The sequence below is a fragment of the Phyllostomus discolor genome, chromosome 8 (assembly GCF_004126475.2).
Source record: "Phyllostomus discolor isolate MPI-MPIP mPhyDis1 chromosome 8, mPhyDis1.pri.v3, whole genome shotgun sequence".
In the NCBI taxonomy this organism is placed as follows: Eukaryota; Metazoa; Chordata; class Mammalia; order Chiroptera; family Phyllostomidae; genus Phyllostomus; species Phyllostomus discolor.
In genome coordinates this window covers 26,029,225-26,055,517 of record NC_040910.2, presented here as the reverse complement: position 1 = coordinate 26,055,517, position 26,293 = coordinate 26,029,225, and positions in this window count along the sequence as shown.

Here is a 26,293-nt window from a genome sequence, read left to right as displayed (position 1 = left end):
AAGTACCTGATGAGTTAGGTTTAAAAAAGACTGGAGAATATGTCAAAGAGGCCACAAGAGGAGAGATTTTCAAGAAGGGTAGATTAGATATATGGTCAAATGCTGCTGAAATCAAAATTTAAAAAAAGAGAGAAATGATCACTGGCTTCTGCAAAAGAAAGGTCATGGTAATCTTGTCAAGAAACAGATCAGTGACTGGTAGTGACAAAGGCCACTCTTGAGTGAAACAGGGATCAGAGCAATGAGCAGCTGGAAAGTATAATTTTTAAATATTCTTGGCAGCATCAAATTACGAAGAAGCCTAATAGCTCCACAAAATCCATATTAATAAAATATTAAGTAAAACTACCCAAGTTATAAAAAAAGAAGTTAAACAAGTTGAAATTTCTATTGTCATTGTTCTTTGATGAAATATCATAAATATGTCTATTTCCCTGAGATAATTTATTCATTTAACTTGATCCTAATACATTTACTCCAGAATTTTTCATAGAACTTTGCAAGTTGATTCTAAAGTCTATGCAGAGAAAATGAACTTACAACAATACTTGGGAAATTCTGAAGCAGAAAATAATGAGCATTAGCCATATGAGATACTAAAAATTATTATAAATCAGTAAGAAATATTAGTACTGGCCACAGATATTCAATATAACAGAAACCATAGTCCTAAATGGATATGGATCGTTAGTTGCTGGTGAAAGTCTCATTCTAACTTAGTGAGGTAAGGGAACAGGGTGAGTGTTGATTAAATGGTGCTGGAATAACTGGATAGTTATTCAGGGGAAAAGAAATGAGGTAGAGTCCTCCTTTCAATTCTCACACTAAATGATTTTAAGAAAGACTAATGTTTTAAAAATAATAAGAATCAAACCATAAATATGAATGAAAAATTCTCTTATATTCTTGTGTTTGAAATGTCTTTCTAAGCATGGTTCAAAACCTCTCTAAGCATAATACAGAATCTATTAGAAAAAAATATTGATCAATTTAATAAAAATTAAAATCTTTTCCATGGAAAGGAAAATTTAAAAGAAAACACAAATTGCAAACTTACTAACTTGGTTTTTTTTAGTAGCACACATGCTAATAAGCTAATACCCTTAACTATATGTCTGCCCATACATATCAATTGAAAAATTATTAGTAACCCACTTAAAAAATATGTAGAGTACATGAATTCACATGAAAAATATGCAAAGACTTTTAAATTTTGAAGATACAATCAGCCTCAATCATAGCAAAATGAACGTAAGCTAGAATTTATGCTCCGACTGCACAAGCGAAACTGCACCCATTGGACAACTACTCCCATCTGCTGCACAGCATGGCGCCTACAGTTAACAATACAACATTGTGCACTTCAACACTGGTTAAAGAGAACAGATCTGGTGTTAAGTGTTATTGCCACAAAAGAAAGAGGGGGTGGACACCAGGAAACTTTGGGAGATGTTGGATGTGTCTCTCTCCTTGACATTGGTAATAGGTCACAGGTATTTGCATATGTCCAAACTCACCAAATTATACACATTATACATGTGCAGTTCTTTGCGTATCAATTATACCTTAGTAAACCTGTTTTTTATTTCAAGTTTTGGATACCAAGTTTTCAATTAATGCTTTTGGCAAAAGCAAAGTTCCTTTCATACACTGTATCAGTGAGACTATGGGGAAACAGTCTCCCTCATACAGTGCTGGCATGAACATAGGTTGATACAGCCCTCTAGAAGGCAATTTCAGAGAATCAATCAAAGTTGTAAGTAAGTATATTCTTTATTTGATAATTCCACTCCTGAGTTTATCTTTAAATATATGCCATACAAATATAATTTAAAATATTTTTAGAGCAGCATTTATGAGACAGCAAGCCATGAAGTTGTTAAAAGGAGTGATGTGTACCTATGTACACATCCCTGAAACATTCCTAGATAAACTGTTTAGTGGAAAAGCAAAGTGTATTATAACTTGTGCAAAACAAAACAAAAACATAGAGAAGAGAAACCTGAGTACTGGAGATTAAGGATAGAAAAGTTACTTACTTCTTACTGTCTAACATTTTGTGCTGCTTCAATTTAGTACCAAGTCATGCATTGTCTTCCCCCCAAAAATATTTAAAAGATCTTTTGAGAGGACAAATGTGTGAATTGATGAAAAGTGAAATGATGGCAATGAGTGAGGACAATTATTTGTAGTTTGCTGAGGACACAGAGAAACTGAATTAATGTGAGGTCAAAGTTTTGCTGTTTTTGTTGTGAGTGTAGCTGTTCTTCAAAAGCAAATGAAACACTCTGAGGGTGTGGTTGTGTCCCCATCAGAAGGAACCAGCTGGTGAGGAAGAGACAGGTGATTCTAATAGAGGCGGATAGCGAAGTCCTTGAGGAGGCATAAGGGACTAAATTCAGGTGAGCAGGAGAGTCTGCCTGTGATTAGTACAGGGGTGCTTCCATTTTAACAAGTAAAATGAAGAAAGTCGGTGGTGGTGGTGGGTGTGTGGGTGTGTGTGTGTGTGTGTGTGTAAATGACAAAACTATGGGGGAGAAGGTGGCCTTGTGGAGACAGGGACACCTCTTCCATTTTTACAAGGAGAATACAACATTATAGATACAAATCTTCTGAGAGCTTGCTGGAGGTGGCTGGAGAACTTTGAAGAAAGAAGATCATGGGTGACATACTCATCTTGGATCATGGGAAACTGAGTAGAACTATCAGACAGGGTTGAGTATGTTTGGAGACTTGTGGTTAACGTACAGTGAAATTAGATTTTTTTCTGTGTTCAGCTATTATGTTACAAGTGCAGTGGAGGTAGGTAGTTGGGTTAATTGAGGTTAGGGTATCAGCAATTACACAAGGGAGTAAGAGAGTGATAAAGGAAGTGAAACTGTTTACCAGGGAGTATGATGATTCACCTTGCAATCTCAACGAGGCTAAATGTAAGTGAAACTAAAGATCAGGAGAGGCAAAGAATGATGTAGTGGTAGGACAAATGGATTGAAGATCTGTTCTACTTCAAAGATAGTCACTCTGGGGACTGGTAGAGAAAGTTAGCCAGGGGATAAAAAATAGGGCTAGAGTGGGATGTCTGAAATAGCGATCCAGATAACAACAGGCTACAGAGTAGAACCATGAAGGTGGGTGGCTAGTGTGGACTAGAGGGAAAGACTGGAAATAATATGGGATTTTCTATTTCTCATATTCTAAGAGCTTTGACAAGTAGTATGTATTGAACATTATCAAATACATTTTAGCCTTTTAGAAATTAGCTCTTTTTTCTTAGTGAATATGTATATAATGTCTGACCAGAATAAGTCCAGCCATTGTTAATATAACAAGAATGGTTTGTGCAACATCCATGTAACCTGGCTGCCAAGGAGAGTGACTGGAATGCACATGTGTAAACAATGATGAATTCACTGTACCAGTCAGTGGGGGTGGTAGACACCACTTGAGTGAGCATGTGTACTGTGTGGCCATCACATTTAAAATGAGCAAGCAGAACAACAGACCTGCATCCAACATTGTGTGAAGCTTGAACATTCCTTCGTGGAAAGTATTTGGATGATTCAAGGCCGCAGCTATGGGCAGCTGCTGATTGGCAGCTTCTTCAACAGAATGCGCCCACTTATGCATCATGTTTCATGCAGAGTTTTTTGGCAGAACATCAAATCACCCAGGTGACTCAGCCCACCTACAACTGAGATTTGGTGCCCTATGACTTCTGGCTTTCCCCAAAACTAGAATCACCTTTGTAAGGGAAACGATTTCAGACCATTAATGAGAGTCAGGAAAATATGACAGGGCAGCTGATGGTGATTAGAACTGTGTGAGGTCCCAAAGTGCCTGCTTTGAAAGGGACTGAGGTGTCAACGTCCTATGTACAATGTTTCTTGTATCTTCTTCAATAAATGTCTCTATCTTTCATAGAATGTGGCTGGATAGTTTCTGGACAGGCCTCTTATATATGCATATATATTGTATCTTTTGTTTCTAATATTAAACCATCTTCTCAAAGAATAAAACTACTTGAAAACAGTATGATTTTCTTAATAATCTGTTTTATGTAATTTGCTAGGATTTTATTTTCAATTTCTATATTTCCAATCATAAAAGTGATTATACTTTCAGAACAGTATTATCGTCAAAGCCTAAATTGGAGAATTTTCTATCCTTTCTATACTCTTGACCATATGATTTGGCATGGAAATGTTAAATCTGTTCCTTGTAAATCTGTAATAAATCATCTGTTTTTATTTAAAGTTCTATGTGAAAATAATTTTGCAATTTATCTTTTTTATTTCCTAATTCTTGGTATGCTTTAGAAATTTATTGTCTTCCATAAAATAATTTATTTCAAAAAATTTTCAAATGTATTAGCATTAATGAGTATTCAGAATTATCTTACAATTTTAATATCTTATTTACATGTGGTTGTATTCTTTCTCTCATGAAAAATTTGCAATTCATGAACACAGTTTCCAGAAATTTAACTTTTTAATTGTCCCCAAAGAATCAACTCTTATCTTTCCTTTGCAGTTCCACTATTTTTTCTTGTTTTTTAATTCACTTATTTTAATTCCTTCCTTATTTTCCTCTTCTTCTTTTCCTTGCTCTTGTTTTTGTCTTTATAATTTTTTTCTGGACCATTCTAAGTTAAAGGCTTAGTTCATTTTTGTGTTATTGATTAGTCATAAAATCACATCCAAGTTTAGCTTTGAGAAAATTATATTGGTTTTGTATTGTTGGGTTCTCATTTTTATTATTTTTAAGTAGTTTATAATGGTACATTTTAATGATTTTTTTTTATCCTAAAAGTTAGGTCAATGAGAGTTTACATTTTATGGTTATTGCTTCTGCTGTACACACTGTTCACATTTTAAATTTTGTCTGACACAGCATCAGAGCTTTATTTTTATATGTGTGTTGAAAGAACTGACCTGGAAATCTTACGTGAGGACAAGCCTGAGAGCCACAGCAATTACTTTGATATCTGAGGCACTGAAATACCTTAGTAACATTACTTCGGTTCGCACTCAGACAGTCTCTAACTCGCAGTTAACTAGAAGTTCGCTTTTTTTTTTTAACGGTCATGGTGGGGGTTTGTATGTTTGTTGGCTTTTTTAACAAAAAATTGCTCAAATAAAAAACTCTGGGCAATGGTTAAGTTTTAGTACCTTGGGCAGAGAAGAACAAAGAATAAATAAAATACCATTATCACTAAGGCACCTATTATCTTACTAAATGGATTTAAAATGTATGTGGCATAGCAACAATTGTTATGCATATGTGCTCATATTCTGAGAACAAAACAATACTGTTGATATCTCTGTATAATGCTTTGAATTTTATGATTGATACTTGACAAGTGCCAATTTTACGTTTGAAATTCCTGGATCAATTATGACATAATTTGTTGTGAAATGTCTATAATTATAGAGTCAGGCCATGAGAAAATAGTTCACTATAGCCATAAGAAATAAACAATACAAAGATATTACACAGTTTCATGCTATTTTCCCGAGAATCTACCCTATAAACCACAAAGCCTCAATTTCCCTGAGGTTCTCGGTTAAGGTGGTAGTCTTAAGTGAAAACACAGGAATCAATTTTCTAAAATTAACTTTAAAAGTCAGAAATAACTACAGATAATTTATTTATGATGCATATGTTTCTTGTTAGGAGACATTTGAAAATGTTACTAATAACAAAATTACAGTATCCCAAAATGTTACAGTACTTACTGAAAATTATTTGGTATCCTATGATAAACTTGCATAAATTGTCAGATATTCATATAACTTTTTTTCCTAAGAACAGATTACTTTTTACTCAGTTTCTATCTTTAAAGTCATTCTTATTTTCAAATAAAAGAGTTTCCTACTATGTTTGGTTATTAATCCAAACTTTTCTTCCTATTATAAGATCCATTTCTCATTTACTTATTCAGAGCTGTGCATTACCATAAATGCATTAAAAAAATTGCTTAAGCATATAAACACTGAATTTTCCTGAGCATCTATTTACTAGTCTAATGAAATCATTAAGAAAAGACTTCCGTTTTCTTGACATATTTTATTATTGTTTCTCAGTCTCCTTTATCATCATCCTTCTTCCTTTGCCCTTAAACACTTGGTCGACCCTAGAATTTCAGCCTAGTGTCCTTCTCTTTACACTGATATCTCTATGTAAGCAAGTCCATGATTCTGGCTCAATTACATCCCACTAATCTATACTCCACACCATAGCTGACTATCCTTCAACAGCATAGATCATTTCAACTTTCTGATGATTTTTTGAGCAACCGCTCTGTTGCCAGCACAATGCTCAGATAGAGAAGACAAAATTAAATAGGAGAGGTAAAAGTCCACTGGGTCATGTCAGCCCTCTACTTTTTAGAATTCTCAATGACTCTCCATTCTATAAAACATGTTCAGACTTTCAAAGTATCCACAGCTTATAGCCCACCCTGTAATGAACACTTTGTGCCCCTCCCCCCATAGCAACATCTTAAACTTTTTTGGAAATCAGCCCCCCCGTATACAATGCACCCAGTTTCAGTAGAATGGGAACATATGACTCAAGTCATATGTTGGCAAATCATATGATTTATGATTTGCATATGATTTAGCATATCATATGCAAAAGGATATGCATTGGCAAATCAATACACTGAATTCCCTAAAACACAGTGATTAACTTAAGGATGGCCATACGAACCATGCTTAGCCAAGAAGCGGAGTTTTCCTAGTTATAAAGATTTATAGAAAATTACCAGGTGAGCCAAGTTAATCCGAGCTGGACTCATGAACAGACACAAAACCTTTCCACTGGACTTGAACTTGGGAAGATATCAATTGAAGTTACTCTTCTTATATTGTGAACACAAAAAAGAGAACCTATGTGTATTAGTTAGGGTTTGATGAGGGGAAAGCCCTTCTCAACATTCTGAATGGATTAATGTGTTTCCAAAGTCATTACTATTTCTAAGGTGACAACTAAAATGGCTCATCCATCTATGTGTATGTCTCTTAGATGTAATAAAAAGTTTTTGGTAATCAGTTGGTGTGTTTTTGTTTTTCACACCCTACTAGTAGTTATGGCTTAAAATTACTATGTAGGATTTAAAATAATTTATAATGAGATCCTGGCAACAGCAGTTTTATTGTCATTTCTAAAAAATATATTCCTTTTGTAAGATCACTTTTTTAAAATGTATACCACTTCTTTTCTGGGTAAAAAAAAAATTATACTTTTTAAATAAAATTCTGCTTATTGTAATATTTTTACACAGAGTAGAGACTCAATGAGTGTTAACTCCTAGTTATGTTCAAATTTTATGCATTTTTCTTTGTTGCATCCCTTCAGAGTATTTTCTTTTTTAAAAAAAAATATATTCCCATTTCAGTAAGTACTGGAAAACAATACTTTTCCAAAGTCTCACAAACGAGAAAGGTATTTTAAGGTTGACAACACTCTATTGTTAAGAGTTAGGCTTTCTACCACCTACTTTATGGGGCATGATATCCTCTCTAGTGCTCCAGGGAGAAGGTGACACAGTCGCAGACTATGATTATCAAGACTATTTTAGATGCTTTCCTCATGACCAAAAAAAAGAACATTTATTTTTAAGTTGGGATGTTACAAAAAAAATATCATATCCTCCGTTTCCTTTTAGCTCAACAAGTTCCAGATTGGTGTTTTATAAGCTATTTTTCAGATGTTTATGGCACAATGCAAACTGTTTTTATTAGGAAATGGCCTGTTGGCTGAGTGCCCATTCATTATATTACAGCATTTTCTCTCAGCTGTATCAGAATAACAAACCAAGAAGTTCATACTTCCTCATTAATTCTGGAAAACGCATTACCATGAATAACATAGCATGAACCTTTTTATGTCTTGACAATTGCTGGAAGTGTTTTATTTTATAACAGAATTAAAGAATGTCCAAGTTAAATAGCTAACAGTGGTTTACTGTGGAAACCAAGTCTATAAGTCTCATAACTCTCTTAAAGGGCACTAATTGTCCTTCAAAACCCCATGAGTTAGGCACTAATAACTGTAAGCTTGTTGTTTTCTTTTCAATGGTTTCTCACTTACAGAATATAGTCTCCTAATTTGTGACTGTGAAGGATACTATAAGGGATCATTTTTAAAGTCTTGATATTTCCTACAGTTTACAGAAACAATTGAAGTCACTTGAGTCATAAAGATAAAACTGGAAAGCCTGTGACTATTAGCATCCAAGTGAGACTGTTTGTTCACATTTAGGATAAAAATAATACCAAGAGAAGGAAAAGTGTGGATTAATAGGAAATAGTTTTATCCTATTGATAACTTTAGTTCCCATCCATTTGCTCTTCCATTTTCTGCCTTTGTACCAACTAAAATCTCACTCTTTCTACATTAATATTTATAATATAACATAAAAGAATGACCTTGGGCCCTGGACACAGAATAATCTGGGTCTGCTTTCTGATTTCCTGTCTATGTCCTTTTGTTCAATTAATTTACCTAAACCTCAATTCCACTCAGTATATGATGAGAAACTGACTTTGCTCACAAATGTTATGACTATATTAGAGAAAATGGATAGAGAAAGTTCACTCAAAAAAAAAGATGAGACTTGGTGAAACTCAAGTAGGCATTCATAATAGGTCCTCAACTAATACCCTCAACAACAGCAGCAGTATTTATCAACTGTAATTGCTTCGGGCCAGGCATCCTTACAAATGCTACTTCATCTATCATGTAAAAACTAGTAGATGCTGTTGCCTTGTCATTGCTGCTGTTTTGTTATTTTGCCATTATTCCCCCAAGTTTACACACAGTGTACTCTACTAAATTAAATTCTTAGATTAGAAGAAAAGGTCACTGATACTCTGGAAAGAAAGACAAAGCACAACTTAAGAAGACCACACGCATTTCCTTTCCTCCCTTCAAAAACAAACTCGCTATCTACCGCTTCCTGATCTATCTCGCAGATGAGAATCAATATTAGCTGTTCTGGACATATATTTATTTGTTTTGGTACAAAAAGCTTCAGACTGACCAGTAACCAGAGATTACAGACAGATTCATTGGCCCTCTCAGCACAGGCTGCTGTGGGCTTTGGGGGAGGTCTGCCAGGTCCGTTTGTCATGTTCATCCATCAACGCCATCTATTTACCGCTGACTTACACAGGCACAGAGCCATGTCAGAAGGGCCCCGAGAAATATCTATCCTCGGAGACCTCCTGGGGCCCCAAAATGCAGAGAACTTTTTTCTTTTGAAATGGGTGTTTCCCACTCCCAGTTCATCAGTTTTGAACTTGAGACAGCTGAGAAAGGGAACAGTGGCTCGGTTCGTCAGCTGCAGCCCTGCCACTTCACCACCCAGAGGGCACATTCCTCAGCCTCACTGCCAGGCGTTGTGCTCTGCCTCCTCCGACCATGCTGGGCATCGTGAAGGCTCCCGGCGAGTCCTCGGCACCGCAGGCACCACTCCTCCTGGGTTTCACCGTGTGATCTCAACTATATGCCAGTGGACACGCAATACAATATACAGACGACGTACTATAGATTTCTACACTTGAAACCTATATAATTTTATTAACCCATGTCACCCAATAAATTCAATTTAAAAAAAATTTTTTTAAGAAATCTAAAAACAGTGTGTCCGGAAATATAAGTATACATATAAAATACAATTAAATAAATTATCATTCTCATTTATAAAGTCACAAGAGCAAGCTTTGTTTAAATTTGTCAAGGGCAGAGGTTCACATTATGGTTAAGAACAAATGGGTCAGATTCAGGCCCAGCTCCACAGCTCTCTTGAGATCTTGGGCAAGTTACTTACCTTCTATTATGCCTCACGATCCATATGCTATCCATACACTTGAACACACCAGTAGTTTGTTTGGATAAGGAACTTTATTGAAAGGAGCTTAGAATAATGATTTGGAAAACATGTAATAGGCGCTAGCCAATATTACCTTAAGAATATCCAGGAAATGACTATTATTCTAAATAATTTATATGGTCCAGATTCAAAATTTTAAAAAATAACATTTTTGAATTTTAATAGACCACAGCATTTGATTGAACAAAATATAAACCAAATGTTTGGATAAATGCAGTAATCTCTTTTGGATTTGCATTTGAATATGTTAAAATATGACAATATATTCAATCTCTGATTAATTCATTATAAACTTTTATTAAGATGCACACATGCTGAACTTCTAATTTTATATGTATAAAGCTTGTTTCCAATTCAAATTTTCTGTAGCTGGTTTCTTTCCATAATTCAGGTATAAACTCTGAGAATGGCCTTGCTTGATCACCCTGTCTAAATTAGACCCTAGGTCCCAAGATTTCCCCATAACACTGTCCTATTTTATTGTCCTTCTAACCTTAGTTACAATTAGAATATATCTGACTTAACTGTTATTTGTTCCAATCTGCCTCCCTCCACTATTGTTTACCACTACACATCACCAGAGCCCAGAATACTGTCAGACTCAAAGAAGTAATAAAGGTAGCTTACCTTTATATATTTTGTACATAACTTACTTGTACACTTCATGTGTACTGACAAATTAATCTTCACAGCAACCCTGCAAGATAATGCTATATTACAGTCACGTTAAAGATGAGAAAGAAGGAGGTGAAGAGTGGTAAAGTAATCACACAAGTAAAGAGCAGTCACACTGTTGTTAAGTAATGACTAGCTGTGTGAGGTTTGGGGCACGGAGCAGAATATGCCAAGGTGAGGAAGTCCTACTCTCTCAGGGCACAGGGTGCAGTAGTCAATGTAAGGGAAGGAGACATGGTAAGTTAACAAGCAAGGTAATACCTTAAATTTATATGGTGGTATATATCAGTTATATCTCAATAAAACTGGCTAATAAGGTAGATTTCATGAACCACTATAGAGGCTTTGATGGGAACCTCCACAGGGCACAAGGACAGTGTAAACGGGGACACGGCACTGCCTTTAGCAGTGAGGTCCAGTTTCCTCATGAGAGATGATGGGGAGCATCTGCGGGAGAAGAGTGAATATGGGGGTCTGAAATTGTACAGCACTGAGAATCTCTAAATTCAACATTATACAATGCATGGTTCTTTTTTGGCATAAAATGGCATGGCAAGTTGGATTAGTGTGCTGAGCTTGGCAAGGTTTATGTAAGATTTCTGGATCTTAGTAGGCAATAAAAATATTTTTTTTCTGTCAAAAATTTTCTGTTAACATTATGATAAAGGAATAAGTGGCCTTTAAAATGTACTTCCAATTAGCCTTAAAGTTTATATTATATAAAGCAAAAATTATTTGGAAAATAATGAGACAAATATTAACAATACATATAGTACCCTGAAAGTATGCAGACAAACTACATTTTAATTTCTCTAAATAAGCCATCTTCTGCCACTTAATGGTATTTGGAGGAACAGGAAAATGAGAACAAAGAACACATAAAATATGAGCAAAAAGAAAGGAAATTATAGGATCTGTGGTATATATTCTGAAAGTGGGGAAATCAATATCTAAGGATATTTGAAAATATTAAAATTTTAAAAGGTCATAGGAAAAGAATCACACTATTCTCAGCGCATAGTGATCAAAAGAAAGAATGGTTCCACTGGGCTTTTGTAAGAAAGTGAATTAAATTTCCATTCCAAGTTGGAAATTCAAATTTGCTTGTTCAAATTTGCTTAAATGGATCTGATATACCTTTTTAAAATGAGACAATGTTACTCATTCACCTTGGGGGGGAAAGAAAAGCTTACAGGACATTGGGAAGTTCACAGTATTTTGCAAGTCACTGTAAGCAGGAAGAAATAAAACACAATTGCTTATTTGTGTGTTTTCAGTGCACTCTTTTTCAGAAAGCTTTTGAAGTATCCTCTTGATTGGCATTGTTCAGTCCCTAGGTAGTGTTCCATTTGAAAGGAGCGAATAACAGTTGTTTTGAATTGAAAACACTCAAGCACAGCCAAGGAGTTAGAGGAAGAGAACAGCCAAGGACAGCGAATGGTCCTGCACAACACGTGGCCTCTCACGCTGCTGTCTGTGGGGCAGTTGTTCTCTCTGTAGAGCCCAATGACAAGAAAACAAAGCCGCACAGGAGGCCTGGTCATGTACGACACCTGATTTGGTCCTGTTTAACGTACAAACAGACTATCTCTGTCCTCACACACTAAACATTTTGTCACTCATCTCAAGAGCCCAGAAGAGGAGACGGACTGCTGCTGCCGTGGGCAGAGAAGGAAGACACTTGGCTCCTAAAAATAAGCCAGTGACCTCAGGAAGCATTATTCGGGTCAGGCTGACAAAGAAATTAAGTATAAACGACAAAAAACAATGTGTTCATTTTAGGTATTTATTTCTTTAAAAAGCTATTCTAAAATATTTTCATTTTATTCTTCAACTGAAGCTATAGATTTTCTGTCCAGTATATTTTATCTATATTGCCTTCATAAACACAAAATTATTTTATTATTGTTATATTTTTAATAAATTGGACTTACTTAATACATGCAGAAGCTATTAAAATTCCACATACAATCAATCGGTGCCCACTTGATTTACTGTTACCACTTTTCAGAGATAACCATTCTAAGCTCTTTCTTATTTTTCTTCAGTCACACTGGTGGTTGCCATAGATATTATTTTTGATAGATTTATAACTCATGAAAACTGTTCCCCACAACACTCTAGGGAATGATTAGGGACATACTCTTTGAGTCATATCTAAACTACTGGCCTTGACACTTTTAACATTGTCTTTCATTCATTGAACACAATGGTATTTTATGCTACTCTGTGCTGAGTATAGTTCCAGATACTTTGCTGCTAACACATTGTTTGAGTAATAAATGGTTATTGTTCGTTACTGTATCCTCAGTCTGGAAATAACTTTATTATTCCTGTTTATTACTATATCCTCAGTAATGAGGAAAAACTTGAAATGGGTAATTAATAAATGCTATATACTCTACCTTGTAATACCACTAGGAATAGTCCTAAATTGTGGATAATTTATGTTGGTAATTTCCTTTAAATTGAAACATGAAATTTATGAAAGGATAACAATATCACATCTTGTTCACCGTTATTTACATAATTAATTTCCCTATCACTACATTATTTTTTAATTCCTGGGAACACCATTGCAAAACATAGAATAAATAACCTGATACATATTTATTTCATTATTGAATTTAATTGTAATCACAAAATATTGACATTAAAACCATGAAGCCTCAAAGTGACCTCAAGGTTCAAGACCTTTATTTTTATTTGAATTGTTTAAAAGAAGTTGCAAATTTTCCTATGTCAGCCAGTTAGCAATTGAAAGAAATAAAAGAAATTTAGGTCTTCTACTTTCAGAATACACTCTCTCCAATGAAACTTTTTTCTTTACCTAGGCTTTATCTAGGCTTTTTGAGCACTGTGGAAAATTTTTTTCACAAAAAATTTTCCGCAGTGCTCACGTTAGGAAATAAAGTTGTCACTATATTTTAGATTTAAAGTGATGAAAATGAATGAAATGGGGTTGACTGCTGGGCAAATCCAATATTTCTAGTGTGTTTTAAAATTTATTTTCTCCTGAAAGATTAGTGCTAGCTAGAGATGCCTAGTGGTTTGTCAGGGATTCTGGTAAAGCTGGGTATGGAGCAGTGGAATTTTTCTAGGAACTGGCTGCCTTACCATCTTGCATTCAAGTGGGATCACATAATTGCATTCTGGCCAAGAGAATGTGAGAGGAGGTGATATGAATTACTACTTCTCAAACTGGAAATTGCATTTAAATTGCCTGGGGAGCACATTAAAATATCTATTCCTGAGTCCCTCCTACTGTGTGTCTAACTTGGAAGGTCTAGAATAGAACCTGTGAATTTGCAGTTTTCACTCCTTAGTAGGTGACGCTGCCGCTGCCTTCCACGACCCACACCTTGACAGACACTGCCACTACTGTGCCCACATCCAGGGGGAAAAAAAAGATGTTTTTTAAGTGAAGTCATTATTTTTTGTTATGAACATCTATTTACAATGTAACACATGAATGCATTCTCTACTACCATCAATTTTTAATTACAGAAGATGTGGGCATTTACAAATTCAGTTTTTAATGTGGATAATTCAAAGGAGAAGACCCAGGGGATAGTTATAAGAAAAAAAGATGTAGGAGGGAGATGAAAAGTAAGAGCAATGAATTTAAGGCATAATTTATCATCTCTAAGTTATTTCATACTTATAGAAGACAAAAAAATAATACAGATAGAGTAAGGAAACTACTAGCCCATATTACCTGGAATTTGGAAGACCTTTGCTGACCACCATAATGATGTTAATTACTTTCTCATGTAAACTACAACAATTTAAGCCATTCCTAGTACACTGATTATGAACTTCAGAGAATCATAAGCATGTGAACACAACTAAACACCTTTATTGTGGATTCTTATTTCTAACAGAAAAACAAGATGTTCTACTGGTATGCTAGGAAAGACTCTTTGGCTTAGAAGACTCTCCTTCCAGAACCACACTTATTCTCTTATCTTTCAGTCCACTTTTCAGTTTATTTGTAACCTGCTCACAGCTCAACGGCTTCACTCTTCACCTTCACCTTTCCACCTCCAGCACAAAGTTTAAACAGCTTATCCAACGTGTCACTCAGTCTCCATGGTTTCAACACATTATTTCAACATCCTTAGGAAAACTAGCACTCCATATTTTATTTCATAATATGCCTGCTATTCCAATCCTCTATATCTGCTTAAACCCGCAACCTCTCAAATTAGGCTCACTCAGGTGGTTCCCCCTTATTATTTTGAGATTTAAGATTAGACTTTCCTTGGTAATAAGTACTCAAGGTGGACAAAGGAGTTTGTGTTTGTCTTCCTTGCCTACCACAGAGCTGAGAACTCTAGCGAAAACTTACATCATCATTTTCTTCCGCGTCTGTGGTAGATATTATCGTTTTATAAATGAGATACTTTTTGTAAAACATAGTCACAACTTGCCTAATAACACAGTCAACATTTTTTAGCAAAGCTAAGGTTAGAAGAAAAACCTCACAAACCCATTGTACATATATTTTAAGATATTTAACCTTATAATAATACCTATGTTATGAAACTTAAATGGACCCAGAGCACCCAGACCTGTGACTGCAATACATGGGAAACTGATCCATGATTTATATTTCATGATCTCTCTAGTTTATACATTCCATGTGGTAAACACAGTATGTATTATTTACCATAATACTACCAGTATAGCATGGCACTTTGAATTGAGAAGGTACTTGATAAATATTAGTTGAACCAATGTTGAAAATATTAAATAAAATCATAAAGTATGATTAAAGAAAACCCATTTATTACTGGCTTCTTTTTCTTTTACATAATATGGTTGTTAAGAGGATAGTTTCTGAATCAGACCGTACACCACTACTAAGTTATCTTCACTGCTCAGTTTCCCTATCTGGACAATGGTATAAAAACAGCAACCAACTCATGGAATTTTTGTGAGAATTAAGTGAGAAAATTCACTTTAGCCTCTTAAATTAGTGTTGAACACACTGTAATCACTTAGTAACTTCACTATTATGGGACTTCCCATTGGATACTGGCAAATAGCTGGGGTTTTTTTAAACTTATGACAAATGTATCAATCATAAAGAGATATAAAGAATGGAAATTAAATCGGAGAATATCACAAAAAGATATTTTCATCATAAAATAAATAAAGGGCTTCACTGCTATTTTAAAAATTATTTTCATAATATTGTCTAATATACATTTCATCTTGATAAGGGCCTTACTAAATAAAAGGAGTTTCTTATTATCTTGTTCTTTTGTTCCAAGACGGAAAATAAAGATACACCATATTTCAATCAAAGTTGCACATCCCTAAGGAAAATACTTGATATTCAACCTTTAGTCCTCCAAACCACATACTAGACCAGGTTCAATAACTTATTCAGTTAATACCACTGAAAAGAACTTCCACATACCCCTCACCATATGTACCTCTTACTGAATGTTGCTTCCTATTTTCCTCCTTTGCTCTCTTTCTTCAACTTCATCAGCTCTTCTATTGCAATTGGATTTTGGCATTTTATTCTTGTTGTTGGTGACAGTGATGGTGGTAGTTTTTCAAACAGTTTATTTTTCTTTTCTCACCATACTTTTACTTCTTTCTCTCCTTGAACCAAGAAGTGAAAGTACCCAGCAAGCAGAATTTAGGATTTAAACTATATGACCTCTGTAATCACTTGCTCTAGAGAAGACTTCTTTTTTTAAGATTTTATTTATTAATTTTTAGAGGGAGAAGGACAGAGAGAGAGAGAGGGAGAGAAATATCGATGTAAGAAAGAAACATCCATCGGTTGGCTCTTCTACACGCCCCATCCAGGACTGAACCTGCAACCCAGTCATGTGCCCTGACCAGGAATCAAACTGGCAACCTTTCGATTTCCAGGACAATGCCCAACCAACTGAACCACACCAGTCACGATCTACAGAAACCTTTAAAGAATCATTTAGAAATGAGCCAATGCTCTCAGGCATTCTCTGGTCACTGGCAGCATTTGCCATCCATCTTCAAGTAGGTAATTCCCTTGTCAAGGGCCTAGTCTCTCAGATAATTCTATACAGTGCATCATTATGTATTTTCTCCAATAATACTCTGGAATCATATCAAATAAATTATGTGCTGTGGTATTAAATGCTGCTGAAATAAATGAACATGAGGCTTTAGAGCGGCATGCCCTCGGAATCAAAGTACTTATTATTGGACACACTTATCTTACTCGTTCAGGAGCTGACACGGGGTTAATATTTGGAAAGGAGCATCATAATTTACAAAGGATAAGTGCACTTACTTCTACTGAAAAGATTTCCTCTTGAAAAGGGTGGTCATTTATTTGGAGAGATTTGGACTCTTGATACAGACCGTTCATACCGCTGTTGAGCAATAACTAGGGTTTGTCCAGACCATCCTTGTAAACATGTAAAAGATACAAAGGACGTGTTAGCTCCAAAACCACTAAGCTGGCTCAGGTAAACATCATATTCTGCATAAGATTGGTATCAAGGGGTCGTGAAGAATTCTTTTCTCTTCAAAAGATGATGTGAGAGCTGCTTTTGAAAATAAGTTTAGAAATAACTTTTTATGCCATGGTATATGTATATGCTGCAATAATATATGTATAAGTGGGTTATAAATATGATTGATAAGCACTATAACATTATCACAATTATATAAGTAAATCATGAATATAGAAAAGTAACAGGGTTAAAATGTTTCCTTTGGATAACAAGATCAAATTTGGGTGACTTTTTAAAAAATTTATATATTTCTAAATTATCTAAAGTATTAATTTTTTATATTTGGAAAAATAAAATTAATATACTTAAAATATTTTAGTTGCTAAGTCATAACTCATAAAGTAGCGCTTTCTTCCTATTATTGTCTTAATGATTTTCATTCAAGCTTTCCTGTTGTCTTTTCTCTACATAACTTGTATTATTGCTTCAGATAGTGAACATCAAAGGGTTACTGTATTAAAATTACTTGAACTAATAGGTTTTCTCTTAAAATTCTTAATGAGAATTTGAAATTTTTAAATAATTGTAACACTAGCCCATAATATAGCTCAAAATAAAAAACAGGGGCCAGACCACCTGGAAAGAAGAAAACCTCATCTCTGACACTTGCTAGCTGCGTGACCCTAGGCAAGTTACTTAGCCTTTCTGTGTTTCATTTTCTTCACATTGTAAAGAGGGATATTAAAGGAATCCATCTCACTGTTGTTATAAGATCAAATGAGTTATTCAGTGTGACTATTTAGAACAGAGTCCCACATATATTAAGGTCTACATAAGTGTTTGTACTATTCCAAATTTTGGTGCACCTTTCCATATTGCCCCTATAGCTATATAAACAATCATGATTTCCTCTTAGCATTTCTCTAGTGCTCCCGATAGGTTCCATGATGGCAGAGAACTTACTGGTCTCATTCACTCCTAAGTCCCAACTGCTTTCATAGTGCTTGACACCTGGTCTGTACTCTAGGAATATTTGCTAAATAAATAAATCTATAATGAATATTACAGTGTCTTGAAGCTATGTCTAAAAATGAAATTTGACTTAGTCGATTTCTAAAAATGGCAAGGCTATCTCTTTTTTGCAAAGAGCAACTAAAAAGTGTTTCAGTTGAACCATTTTGTGGGCTCTTACACTATTGTTTATGTTTCAAGTGAGATTCTGTTGTTCTTTAATGACCTTGCATTCTTTCTTGATATGAAGCTTATGTTGAATCTGAGGAAAGGGTCATGTTTTCTGAGTGGGACCAACATGTGTTTACCATCTGACTTTCCTCTGTGTTGCTTTCAAAGTCCATATACTGAAGGACGGTAGAGGCCTCTCTGTGCCTCAGGAAAAACTTCACACTGAGAAGTTCTACTGGCCAGATCCCCTGACTATGAGTCATAGTCAGAACATTGCTTGAGAATAACTTTACAAGGCATGAAAAGCACAAACTAGTATAATGACTGGCCCAAAATGGTCTGTAATTGCAAATGCTTTCAAGAATCCATAGATGTTTCATTCCACGCACTTGATATTTAGGAGTATGTGAGGGGTACGTATCACCTATTTTATATTACGGAGATAATTTATAACTGAGTATGACAGTAGACACAAAGCTCAAATTTGCCTGTTGATCATATTTAATACTTTTTGGTAAACCATATTTTCACAGCATTAAGTATATTTTAACCCATGGATCAAGCTCAGATCGTTAAGATCTTTTCAGTTCTGATTTATTCAGTACAATTATAGGATGTGGCAGGATTTTCAAAACATTTAAGTGGCTCTATAAGCCTGAGACTGGAAATGACTCACAGAACTATTTTTCATCTGGTCAGTCCCCGACATCATGCTCAAGGAATTCTTATAGAAAAACAAATGCCTATTCAGAGAGCATTAGCCATTCCATTCCCTGATATCAGGTCAGAGAAGTAGTCTCTACAAAGAAAGTTTGAAAATATGCAATCATACCTTCTACAAAATACACATGTATAAAATTCACCAATAATTAGGATATTCATTATCTCACAAGGGCAGCATAAGAACAACAGGAACAAATCTAAGGACCCACACACCCTGAGCCAAAGAGGCTACTGGATTTCATCTAGCATAGAAGAGCTGTACATCTAAGCACAGTTATTTGGTGTATTATTATTGACTTCCAGATATTCTAAGGAAAAACCATAAGATTTAGTGGTAGACAAGTCTTTATTCACATCTACTCCAATATTTCTTCAGCCTTGACTGCACTGTAGGATTAACTGGGGAGCCGTTATAAATCCCTATACCCGGGTCAACTCCCAAACCAATCGAATCCACTTCACTAGGAGTAGGAACCCAGACATCAGTATTCTTTAAGCCTCTTATATAAAGCCAACGTTAAGAGGCACTGCTTTAGTTATATTTTGGTAGTACGGCCAAGCGTAGGAACTATCTTTGGGTATGTTGGTAAGGGATGGGTAACTCAAGGCAGCATTCACTATTATTATATGTTGGCACGTTCTTAAGTGCTTTGCTCTTAAGTGGTAACATTTAATCCATCCTAATAAGTAGAAACTATTATTATCACCATCATTTTACAGGTAAGAAAACTAAGAGAAAGGTCATACAACTATGAATAGTGGAGTGGTAATTCAAATCCACCATTATACAATGATATTTACTTAACACTAATTTTTAAGTTCATATTACATATCAAGCACAGTGTCAAAATACTTGTTGGAGTCTCCATATGCTTAATGCAATAAACAAGGAGATGCCTTCTATCAATAAGCACCTAATTATCAGCAACAGCCTCACCACACGTGCTAGAATTAAACATGAAAAAAATATAATGTTGTCCTTCATAGTATCCAGGAAGAACTGATTATATTAACTAAAATAATAGATAAAACTGACTAACAATGACCCAAATTCTACTTCCACTGACTTATGTCTGACTTCCAGAAGGTCACCAAAGTAGAATCACAGCCACTGTTATTCCAGCAACACTGAACCAGCCTGGAACCACATTCTCACACATATTCAGCACCCAAATGAAACAGTGCTCAAGAAACAGAATTCATAAGAACAGAGAACAGATTTCACAGTGTAATTTATGTCCTCTCTAACCTTCTATAAATGGAGCGCTGTTTAAGACATGCCTTTTACAGGGCCATTCCCAGGAGTAAGGGCCACAGATGAAATGACCTCGTTTATGTGCAGTACTCATCCTACATACTAATGCTGACTTCCTGCTTTCCCAGAAAAGAAGGCATAAGAAGACTGCCATTGCTTGCAAGGAGAATATTTTCTGTATTTAAGAGAATCGAAAAGCAACAGTTGAGAAATATCAAATACATTCTTCTCTTATATCTCGGGATGAAAAACCAATATAGACCCAAATCTGAGTAAAAATGGTCTTATATAAGTAAATGTCAGGAAGTTAATATATGTGAGTTTAAAATAAACCTATTTTTCCAGCCAGCGATCACCTGTATTATTTCAGAACCATTCAAAGGAACTAATTCCTCTCTCAAAAACTCACTATCCACAAGTACGTCTACAATGAGCTCTTCATTTCTTTAGCTGTTTTGCCATTAAAAACAATGTATTTTTGAAGGGGTTAAATGTATACCACTCATAGTCATTTACAGTCCAGTTTGAATGAACAATCCAAAAGTAAGCTTGCTTCTGGTTTCAGGAAAGAGAACATGCGGGTCCTAAGAGCTGGAAATGATGGGAAGAGGAGCCAATTACCAGAATGGGAGAAAGAGAAAGTATGAAAACTCTGAGAATGCCAAAGACCAACTTCAGCCATCTCTCAAGTTTATCTTGGAACCACAGTCAGTAAGGAAATGGCAGATATCTGCGAAGGGAAACTAGAAAAAAAATTTTCTTTTGTTCCCTGATTATACACATTTCTGAAGGCTAATTAAACTATTTAGAATGTACAAAGAGAATAAAGATTATTTTAATTACAGGTAATTTATTACTAAAATTTGAAAATGGGTGTAATATAATAATCCTAAAAAAAATAAAGAAAAAAAAAGAAAGAGAAGAAGAATTTATATCATCCTCACCATTGTCATCATCATTATGATAATTTGGCACAATAAATAACCAGAGAGATAGGGGCTTCGAAAAGTTTGGCCATATGAGGTAAGACTGCAAATAAGAACTATTCCTGGCATAGATCAAAAAGCCACTGACCATACTAAAGTGCAGAGAAACTACACTGCAAAACATATGAAGACTCAACCGTGCATGAAAATTAGACCAAAATGATGAGCTTTACAGAAGTAGAGAATACACAGAAAGCCATGATTATCTCCAAATGATAGAAATATTAAAATAGATTGAAGATACATTACATATCATATAAAGGTAATTTCCAATAGTCTTAAGGTAAAAGAAGATACTGCTGATTCTTAGTAACGGCACTGATTCAGAAAGCAAGGCATCATCCTTGTGCTGTCAATTTCATTTATAAAATTCAGATTCATTTTCTCCAAGAGAGACAGAAATAAAGAAAGAAAAAGAAGTGAGAATTACAACTCTCACAGGTCGAAGAAAATGAATATCTAGCAATAAATATGAGAAGGAAAATAATGTCAACTCTAGAAATTAGGTATATCATTCTTAAGATAAATATAATCTGACAATAACTAATTTTTCTATTTATTGAAGAAATCTTTCAAGAAATAAATTTGAGAAAGGGTGGAAAAATCATCTCAGTTACTAGTTTTATAAAACAAATCTCTCAAAAACTGAGTGGCATTAAAACAATAATAATGCTATCATTTCTCAGAATTTCTATCTGTTAGGAATCCATAAATAGCTTGACTGGGCAGATGTGGCTCAGGGTCTCTTGGGACACTGCAGTCAGATTGTAGGTAAAAACAGAGCTGCTAGGGGCTGGCCAACCACCTCTCTCTCTTCATATAGTCTCATGGCTTTTTCATGGGATCATTTCGGATGTTCATTTGGGCCCCCTTACAGCACAGCAGCCTCAGGCAGCAGAAGTATTCATACTGTAGCTCAGGACTACAGAGTGAGTGTTTCAATGAGCAAGGTGGAAGTGGACTCCCCTTTTAGGACCTGACTTTGGAAGTCAGCTAATTAAACTTATATCACATTTTATAAGCCAAAACAATCTCCACAGTTTTCAATGCATGGCATATAATCCAATCTCTACATGGAAGGCATATGAAAGACATTGTAAGAAAATTATGTGGAATTGGAGATAGTGTTGTGACCACCTTTGGAAACTACAGTCTGTCGCAATAGTATCTCCCACACCATTTGATCTTGCAATATGTTTTTCATACTCCTTCCATTTGGAGGATAGACTTATATCCCATGCAGGTTTATTTTTTACTAGACTACTGCAACACTGAAGACAATAATATAATTAAAAAATAAAGTATCTCATTTAATCCTAGTAGTCCCATTTTATTGTTGCAAAAATTGAGCTTCAGAGAGTCTACTTAGCATACTGAAAATCACACTACAAATAACATAGCCAACATACAAACATAGATCTATTTCAAATTCCAGATGCTTTCCATTACATCATTGCATAATTATTTTAATCCTAACATAACCAATTACCCTCTTAAATCCAGTTCATCACTGAATTCTTACTTTCGGTAAGGATTACTTCTCAATGGCATTTTTTAAGTGGAAAATCAGCACTAAACCCACCAAAACAATGGCAGGAAAATGCTCCTCTTGGCCCCATGGAGGGTTACTAGGTCTGCAAAAATCAGACCCCTGCTTGCCCATCGATACTGCTCTATAATATACAATTTAACTTTACTCATATCACTTTCCCATTTCATGTCAGTTGTTACAAATTTGTTTGTTTAATCTAAATGTCAAGTTTCTCACTCTTCACAGATAACCAAGTCTCCAATTTGAAGTAGCAAATACTATCAGGTATAAATTCCTTCAAATCCCTCCCTTCCATGTCAAGTTTATCTTGACCCATTTTTATCTTTTCACTCTATTCCTACTTGTGTCCAAAACTAATTCCTTCCCCTGTATTTTGGATCCCCTCCCTTCCTGTCTGTTCTTGAGAATTTTCTTTCTTAGTTATGTCCCGTTATTTTACTTTCTACCTCCCTCTCTGTTGGCTCTTTCTCTTTTAAAAACAAGCACCATTCTTTATCCTGGAAAAAATAATCCTTCTAGTATATTCCCCTATCATTTAAGCAACTTCCTTTCCCAGGTCCTTTCAAGTGTGAACTGCTTATCAGAATGGTTTACATTGGACAGGTTCACTTGATTATCTCCTACTCTATAACTCATTTTGGTCTGCTTTCAGCTTCCCATTTCCTTCAAGCTATTCTTTCAAATGACACATCTCTTTAATACAACTCTATGACTAGCGGTATGATGGTAGCATAAGCAGCTTTTATAGCAGATGTCCTCAGAGTATTTATCCAAGAGTTAGTATTTGCCATGCAAAAGGTTTAGTTTCATAAGCTCCTCATCAAAAATTGTGTTTTTTCCCTTTCCTTTTAGTATATATTCAGAACAGAAATTGCTACATCATATGGTAGTTCTATTTTTTATTTCCATACTGCTTTCCATGCGGCTATACTAGTTTACATTCCCACCAACAGTGCACAATTGTTCCCTTTTCTCCACGTCCTCACCAACATGTTACTTCTTGTCTTTTTTGATAATAGCCATTCTAACAGGTGCAGCACAATGTCCTAGTAATTTTTAGTCTGCATTTGATTAGTGATGTTAAGCACCTTTTCATGAACCTTTGGAAAAAAAATGTGTATTTAGCTCCTTTGACATTTTTTATTTAGGTTATTTGGCTTATTGCTCACATAATGAGAGTTTCTGGAGAGAACTGTGCAGCCTTTCAAGCAGGTCTGAAAGTGGCTTGAGAGGCAGCAGGGCAAGGAGACTGGCTGGCTGGTACTGGAGTCAGCCATGGGGCTGGGGGGAGGAGTCCAGCAGGCAGACAAAGCCTTGTTCAAACTTCCTGCTGGTGCCAAAGGAGGAAAAAGTATAGATTATCTTATCACCTTGCCCAGATGCAGGGCAAAAGAGGAAGGAGAGGGATGTGGCTTGAAAACTGTCAACAGTCAAATGTAATCTATGGAGTCAGATTCTTTTATCACAATCCAATATGTAAAATTTTGAAACGGCAAGAGTTATACTTCAGGAAAATCTTATTATTGGAGATTGTAAAAGCTAAAATAATGAAGAATTTATATAGGGCTGACTATTCTCTTCTTGAGTCTATAACTATGTTCCTGCATGATAAATGAGACAATGCAAAAACATCCAATTATCTCAATTCCTAAATTAAACATAATTCTCTCAAATGCAGACTCTTAGAGGGATATTATCATTTTCTTTGTATAGCAGCTAACACAAGTTTAGTGTTATGAGTTAAATAACAACTAAATTAATAATTTTTCACCATTATTTTTAGTTCCAAATCAGAGAAATCCACAATGAACTAGAAAAAATAAGTAAACGTGAACTGGGTTGTAGTCATGTAAAACCAAGCTGCATAATTCCAGAAATATACTTGATTCAAAGATATCTTTAAGTTTGACAGTATCAGATGTCAGTTTTAAGGGAATGTTGTCCTTTCAATACCTATTTCATAATAATATTTTTGAACTGCTGCTTATTTTTGCACAATACTCCATTTACATAAGAAAAATATAATGTCTTGTAATTTTAATCTGATTGGCTAAAAGTTCTATATTAACAATTACCAGTCAGTGTCCAGTATATTTTCTTCTGAGAAAAAAACCACACAGATACATCAGAAATAATACCTGCCCAAAGGGGGAAAAATTGGGACAGCTATAATGGCATAATCAATAAAATATACTTAAAAAAAGAAATAACACCTGCTAAATGTTAAATTTGCCACATGTGAACAAATACGCATCTTTATTACTATTCTTGTAAGGAGATACATATATTTATCTTTGAAAATTTTTCAATTTAAATATTAAGGCTAAATAAATGTTAAATGATGTCTATCTGAAATCCTAGAAGAGAAGGACCGAAGAGAAAATTAACAAAAGATATAAAATACTGTACTTAGATCCAGCTAGCGAGATGGTCTTCTGTATTTCTCATTGTTTTCAAAGGGGATTAAATCAGGCACGTGTGTACTATATCAGCAAAACTATTTGGTACAACCCGCCCCACCTCCCCAGTCTTTGTGGTAGATCCAGATCACTGAGGTAGAGAGGCCTGCCCTTTCTGATCCAACATTCCCAATGTCATTGCACAGATGGATCCCAGGAAAGTCAGCAGTTTAAGACTGTGTCTACATGTGACCACCAGGTCTCCCGTGTTGTCTTGAAGCAAGACAGTTCTATCAGAAGTGGGTGACAAGGCCACAGTGTACATACAATACACCAGAACACTGCAAATTGAGATTGCACCACTACCAGCCCTGACAAACCTTCAGACCAGTATTGTTTTAAAAAACTGCAGAAAAAATTTTTACCACATTAACACTTTGGTTAGACAGTTCCATAAGAATGCAGATCTCCATTTCATTTTCAGTTTAGAATTTTAACAAAGTACATTTGAAGATCAAGTCCTTCTCTCTATATATGTATTTTTATTTATATGGCAATAAATAAACCTAGTATTGTTTTTTGTGATTACTGCTTATTATTATTTTTATACTTTTTCTTTATTTCCTATTGTTTAGCAATATGGCTACTTAAACTTCTTGGAGGGACCCAGAATTGTTCTTCTTTTTTGGGGGGGGGGGGGTGGATGGGGGGGGGCACAGAAGGGAAGTGATGAAAAGCAAGATGTGTCAGTCTTAAAAAAACAAAATCCTGGCTGGTGTGGCTCAGTGGATTGAGTGCCAGCCTGAGGACCAAAGGGTAGCCAGTTCAGTTCCCAATCAAGAGATATGCCTGGGTTGCAGGCCAGGTCCCCAGTAGGGGGCACTGAAGAGGCAACCACACATTGATGTTTTTCTCTCTTCCCTGCTCTCTAAAAATAAATAAAGTATTTTTAAAAAACATGTGTCAATCTGTGACTAATCACTGAAACTATTGCAAAATTGAATGCAATAAAGTGATTATGGCATATCTGTAATCCTACAAAAAGGATTACAGATGTAATCTTGACTGGTGATGAGCTAAAATTAAAGGTAAATAAGAAGTGTAATAACCTTCCCCAATAAATACCTTTAGGTAAATTTTTTTCTTATCTCTATGTGGT